A 7105-nucleotide genomic window follows, 5' to 3' on the forward strand; every position below is an offset into this window, starting at 1 on the left:
TATGCAGTCTTTGATGTCCTGTTCCCCCTGCTGCCAAGGAGATACTTAGAGTTTGCTTTTCCAGGATGACTTGGTCTGGTGCTTCTGTTCAAATAAAAACAGTGATTTTCCTTTTCTCTAATAACTGAAGATTCAGATCATTGCAACTGAGGCAGAGGAGGAGGTATTGTATTTCTGTAAATTTTCATTATTATAAATATTATTACTCTATAAGCTTTATTGACAGCCTTAGTACTAGGGACAGCTAGGGACTGGAAGCACAACCCTTGACTTGGTTAAACCACAACAACATGAGGGTGTTCTTGTTAAGTGCGGGGAGGGGGCCACTGCCGAAAGCCTGAGTGCTTGTCTTCTCAACAGAACCTGCTTGTACTACAGTATAAAATAATTGAGCTGTTACAGAGGAGACATTGAACTGCGTACCAGTACATGTTGTGCAATTTGTGGTCTTTTCTACCAGAGCTGTACAGTTTTTGTATGTACAGCAGTTTTTCGTACTCATACAAATGCAAGATGGGTCTTTATGCTATTAGTAAGTCTGCTCTTTTCCAACCCCCAGTATGTGTGTATGGTAAAAGACGTAACAGTGACTTAGAATGGACACCGGTTATGTAGCTGCAATAAATTCTTGTCTTGATACTGATTTTCCTGGGTGTTTGCATATGTCAGAAAAAAAATAGCTTCATCGGGATGTATCAGTGAAGTTCTGCTGTAAATCTCTGATATAAAGAGAACATAGTGGTCTTCTCAAGCCCCTGTGCAGGTATGAATAAAAATTGGAGGCATGCTGTGTTGTCAAGGGTTTTGAATAAAGGCTAGTAACGATGTATGGTCCTAATGGAAAGTTTGGTCTTTGGATCAATAAGTTTTGCTCTGGCACCCTTCATGAGAAAGGACTTGCAAAATTTTCAGACAATTAATTTAAATTTAGAATAAACGGTTACAATCTGTGACAGGAGTTGTATGTGTGAGCTTTTAGGGGTAAGAGGAGGAGTTTATATGCCCTAAACATCTTTATCAGGGCTGTGGAAGACCAGGTTGTTCAACTGATACTAGAGGATGGGTTTCCTGCACTCTCTTAAGTTGTATAGACATCCTTCTTACTTATGGCTTGGAAAAGCATGTTGTATGCTTAAAAACACTTAAAGACAGTTCTAAGCATGGTGTTTTCCTGGTATAGATAACGCTTCTGAGGTAGGTTTATGTGTTTCTGGACACTGGAACTGCTGATACTGGAGACAAAAGAAAAGCATTTTTGCTATTAATATTTTTAGATTTTATGTATTCTGCTGCCACAAGATAAGCCTTTGCAGTTCCTGGGGGTAGTGAAATAAATCTCTGAAGCTGTGTACCCATGTGAGAGAGAGCAAGCAAGAAGGGCCATATCAAACCCTAATGAGCCTAAAGCATTATATTTCATCTGAAAGCCTGTCCAGGCAGGGAGCCGGCACATCAGTCACCTGCTCCCTCTGTGCCTTGACCTGGTATTTTTGTTGACTATAGAATCCCATGGAGAGGGAGCCATTTTGGTGCTGGAACTGTAGGAGGAGGACTCTGGCTCTTCTTTTGAACAAGGGCCTGCATTGGAGTTCGGCAGCTTTGAATCCGTCAAACAGGTACTGGATGAGGCAGCACTTGGATGATGGAAGCATTGAGTAGCCAGTCTTCAAAATGTGCCTGCCCACAGGGGCTGTCCAGTCCCAGAATAAAACTGCTCTCTTTGTCTTTCTGTGGAATGAGTGGCTGGAGGGAAAGGGAAACAGCCGAACCCAGAGTCCCGTAGGCAGCAGGGCATTTCGCATCTCTGCCTACTTTGGAGGGGGGACAGGGAGCTGAAAAAAGCTGTCTTGCTCAGAGCCAGGAGCTGGGATTTGAGAGGGGAAAATAGGAATGGATGATATGTGAGCTTACCCTAGTTGACAGGGGTACATCCCTTGTATTTCAACTCATAAGATTTAGTTATATTTTAATAATTCCTTTGCTCTGCTTTTTTTTCTGGAATTGTTATTTCTCTAGTGCGTGTGTTTTCACACACTAAAGCAAAGCAGATGCACTTCAGCATGGGCTGAGAGTCAAACCAGATACAAAGGAATTGTATCCCAAACAAGTTTTCTTGTTTAAAGAAACACAGAAAATTTGTTTTCAGACTGTATCTCAGTATAGTGTAGGGGGTAGGGTAGGAGATCAGCTTATGTATTTATTTATTAGCATATTCACAATTTGAGGCAAATTATCAGTCACATGAGTCTTCAAAGAAAGATATGAATAATTCTGCAGAAGCCACAGTGGTGAAGTTAAGCTTGTGCACAAGTGCTGGCAAGGTTCAGCTGCACGAGAATTAAGCACGCAGATTGCAGTGAGTTTTGCTGGGATCTGAATGCTTCACATCTTTTGCTTCAGAAAAGTTCTGGCCTGGAACTCCATAAACGTACATTTGAAGAAAGCACAGTGGTCAGAGCAGGCTTCTTCACAAGAACAGTATGTTTTGGCTGAATAAGTGCTTGCTCAGCACTTCTACAGATCTTGTTTTGATTTATATCTTGCCTGTTTTTGTTTGTCTTCTCAGAAAAAACTGTATATTTCTTTTTTTTATGAATGTTTTGAATTTAGCTATAAACAAGAGCAAACAAAACCATGCAGTAATCCCAAAAGAGGCTAATTGGTTTATTTACTCAAAATCTGGGTTCTTTTACGCTGAGTTATGCAAAATTGCCACAACAGGTTTTGTTAGTATTCAAATCTAGCGTCATATTTTATGGCTAGACATTAAGGAAATTGGACAAAAGATGTAGGTCAAACAGTGTAATTGAAAATACAGGCCAGCAAAGTGTATCCAACAATAGTTCACTTTCCTGCTGCTGATGAAATATGCTAGGACAAATTAATGGCTTGTTACTTAATCCTGCTGGAAAGACTTTGTCCTGGTACAAAAGGCATTCAGTTTGAGCATGCGTGTTACAATCTTCTAACCAGGAAAGCTGGAGATTGGACATAGCTATAAATCCAGTGTTCTGGGAATAGAAGCTGGCAAAAACACTCCTAGCAAAATAAGCAGGGCAGGGTCTCGCTGGGATTTGGATACTGGCTAACGTAACAAAGTGCAGATGTTTATGTGGACCAAAAGACATTCCCAGACTAAGAATACTGCACAAACACATGATGATTTTTACAGAAAAAAAAACCAAACCCCAAGGAAGTGGGGATAATAAAACACACGCTCTTATTTCTGATTAAGCATTTTCTGGTTTTGTCAGCCTGCCTGTACTGAAGTGAGCAAGGCTGCCTCTGCAGTATCCCCTGCCAGAGCCTGTTAAAACTTCTGCAAATCGCTTATTTTGGAGCTCTGGTGCTTACCTGAAGGTCTCCACAGGCTCCCCATGTGGGTCCCATAATCTCTCTTCCGTCAGCAGAGAGAAGCAAGCATTTCTGAAAGTGTGATGTATTGTACCCTGAGGTAACAGCTAAACCAGGTCAGATGAATCTTGTCCCAAATGCCCAGTTTTCTCTGCCGACTACAAAGGGAGTCTGGGGTGATTGGTGAGCTTAAATGAAGGTATTTGTGTTGCACAAAGAGTTCAACAAGGTAAATTTTTATGAAATGTGGAGCTCTTTCCTCTGATACCAGGGGATCCTGGACTAGCTCTTAAAAACCTTCAGAAGTACTGGGTAAGTCTTGGGCTGCTGACAGCCTGCGAATCCTGTCCATTGCCCTGCATACAACCACTTTTCCTCCTGTTTTCATGTCAGCCTCTCGTGCATTGGCCTAAAGGCGGGTGCCTGTCGTGAGAACACGCTTCTGTAACTTCTCTGTGATGAGCAGCCTCACTGATCTGAAACTAGGAAACGGGAGGCTCGGTGCCCTGAGGTCAGGAAGACAGGCACTACTATAGGATTTAATTTTGCTTCTTTTTGCAACCTGAATTTATTTATGGACAGCTTTACTATTGTGCCAAAAGTTTTCCTTTATACCCAGAAATGGTAATTTATATTCCTGTTGCATCACTCTGCTACCCTAACTTTACTTCCTTGTTCTGAAAAAGCTGAGCTAAGTAATTCCCATTATTTTTACAGCCATATCCGAGTTGTTTTCATCTGAACTCCACTGCCTGCATAATGGCATCAATTCTTTTCTCTTGATTCTTTTTTATTTATATAGCGGAAGAACTGCTTGCTCTTTATTTTCCTTAGCAATTTTTAATTTAGCTGGTATTTTTTGTCTTAGTTCTGGGCTTCCCAGCCCTTTGATTTTATTTTATTTATTTTTTTTTATTTTTTTTAAGGTTTTTTTTTCCTGTTGTGGTTCTCTGCCTAGTCTTGATGACTTTTTGGTCAGCTCCAGCATCCTTGCTTCCAATCTCTTCCCTCTGCTTTTGTTTGGAGGGCAAGTTCCAGTTAGCTTTTTAACATTGATTTAAAGATTGTCCAGCTTCTCCAGTGTTAAAATACTTAAGGTTTTAGTTGCATTTGAGTTTTCTAATTACTTTTATTAATTTCTCTAAATTAGACTCTTTTGGATGTTAACACTTTTACATTCAGGTCTGGTTTTGCTCTTTCGTTCTAACCCAGATTATAACCGCTTCTCTAATGTTTTCACCACTTACCAAACCTATGTGAAATATCATCTGAGTTCAGTGACTAAATGAAGGCATTTGTTGAGCATGGGCTTTTTTTTTTTTCAGTAGTAACCTAGTAAAAATATTTATCTTCGTTCCTTAAAGTAAGTAAATCTAATGCACACAGATTCCCTTTGACCTTTGAACGGTACTAGCCATTCATAAATACCAAGTTATTAAAATACCAGATTATCCCATCACCTTTACCATAAATTCAGTCTTTCCAAAGCTTCTCATATCCTGCTGCCAAGGAGTGGTTGCTGTTCTACTTTGTTTGTATTATGCTTATAGTGTCAGCTTTCATGTCTTATGTTGTTACTTCAAGCTCTCACATAGGCATCTGTTTGTAGTGCATGAATATACTGGCTACTTCTCTTTGATTTCACCCAGATCCCTCGCTGGGTTCAGTGAAATCTTTTAGTCTGATTTTTGAGATAACACTTCCTTCCTCATTTTAGTCATCCTGTCCCCTGGTGTTTCTTTGTATCCCTTTTTACTTGAATTTCCTCTTCTCTCAGATGTGAAATTCAGGTGCAGAGATTTGAATTCTCTGATTCCTTCCCACTGTTGCTTAGTTTGCAGCTCTTAAGATCAGCGAGGCCAGTTCCATAACAAAAGACAGGGATTTGTCCAAGAAGAACCCTCAAAAGGTACATCCTACACTGCTGTATTCAGCCTCTTGACCATCTCCTGTGTTTGTCAAGTTAAATCTGTGACTAGACCAACACCTGTTATCTTTCAGTGGTCTGTCACGAAAGAAAAAAATGAGAAACTATGTGCCCAGAGCAGCCAAACAGATTCTGCAAACTATTGAGAAATACATGCTACAGATTGTTGCTCTGGGATTGATTACAAACGACCTAGCCTCTTCTTCCCCTTTGCCCCCAAGAAAGAGAACCCAAATCTTTCCGTAATGACTTGCTTCTTCCCTTAAAAAGTCAACTTCCTCTTTTTTTTTTTTCTTTCTAATTGATTATGCCCCTCACTGACAAGTGAATAGAATAACTGCAATTCCAGATGTTGGGAAGAGAGCATAGCTACCTTAGAAATTCTCACAAATCAAGTGTTTCCTGTTAGAATTGAGTGACTTTCATATTAGCAGGTTATTTGCAGACAGTACTTTCATCAAAAAGTGGCATTTCTTGCAAATTCTTTCATTCCTTTTATCCTGGTCAACCTCAAGTAATAGTTTCAGATTAGAGAAATAGGGAGAAAATAGATTTTGCATGTCAGCATATTTTTTTTTTAAATGAGAGCAAGAAGTTTCAATTCTTCTTTTGAAAAATATTTTACTCAGCACATCAAATCTCATATTTAATTACCTAAACTTTCTGAAATATCCTTAAGACACTTGGTAAAGGAGGGAGGAGATGGTGGGGTTTTTTTTTGTGGGATGAAGGGTGGTGAGTGAAAATTTTTGGCCCAAAACAGTTTCTCTCCTATTTTCCTCAGGCTGGCAATCAAAATGGGAAAAATCACATTCACCAAGTTCTGTTCCTGATATTAAAAGTCTTCTTGTTAAAGGAGATGCTGAATAAACAATTCTTTAATGAAGTTGCTACATATCATATATTGTCTGTATAGGAGTGGGAATTTGTGCGGTTTACATGGACAGTTATCCAGGTCCGGAGTTCACAAGTTATTTGGTCTTGAGAAAGGAGCTGCTTCTTGTCTGTTTTGTCTTTTGGTCTGCCAAACTGAAATAGGCAAAATGAATGAAGCATACTAGATCTCTTCTACTGAGAAGGTCCAGCAGCTGGAACAAGAACTAGCAGCACAGCTGGCAAAGCTGAAGGCAGAAATAGAAGACAACAGGATACTCCAGGGAATACCCAGTAGGGCACACAGGTAACAAGAATTTCCTGGGGAATGAGGGAGTGTCCTGGTTTTGGCAGGGATGGAGTTAATTTTTCCTCTCAGTAGCTGGTATGTTTTGGATTTTGTGTGTGAAGAATGTTCATAAACACCCTGATGATACCAGTTGTTGCGAATGAGACCAAGGACACTGTCCTGCTTTCCAAGTCTCGCTAATTTGCAGATGCAGGAAGCTGGGAGAAAGACAGACAGCATAATTGATCCAAACTGGCCAAAGAGAGTATTCCATGCCATAAACGTCATGCTCAGTATATAAGTGGGGGCAGGCGAGGGTGGGTATCTGCCTTCCTGGCATCCATCCTCCCTGCTTGTTTTTGCTGGCATCGTTCCCCCTACCTTGCTGGCTCCCTTTTGCTCCTTTGCTTGCTGCTCTGTTTTGTTTCTGTGATCACTGCTCGGGACGGGCTGTATCAGTCATTGGGACATCGGGTGGTGAGAAAACATATATTGTTCACTTTGTATATTTTAAATATCCTTATATTCTGTTATTATTGTAGTTTTCCCTTTTATTTTAGTAAATTGTCTTCATCTCAACCCACGAGTTCTCCTTCCTTCCCAATTCTCTCCCCCATCCCCCTGGGGAGGGGGAGAGTGAGCGAGAAACTGTGTGGTGATTT

The sequence above is a fragment of the Chlamydotis macqueenii genome, chromosome 3 (assembly GCF_036417535.1).
Source record: "Chlamydotis macqueenii isolate bChlMac1 chromosome 3, bChlMac1.mat, whole genome shotgun sequence".
Taxonomy (NCBI): Eukaryota; Metazoa; Chordata; class Aves; order Otidiformes; family Otididae; genus Chlamydotis; species Chlamydotis macqueenii.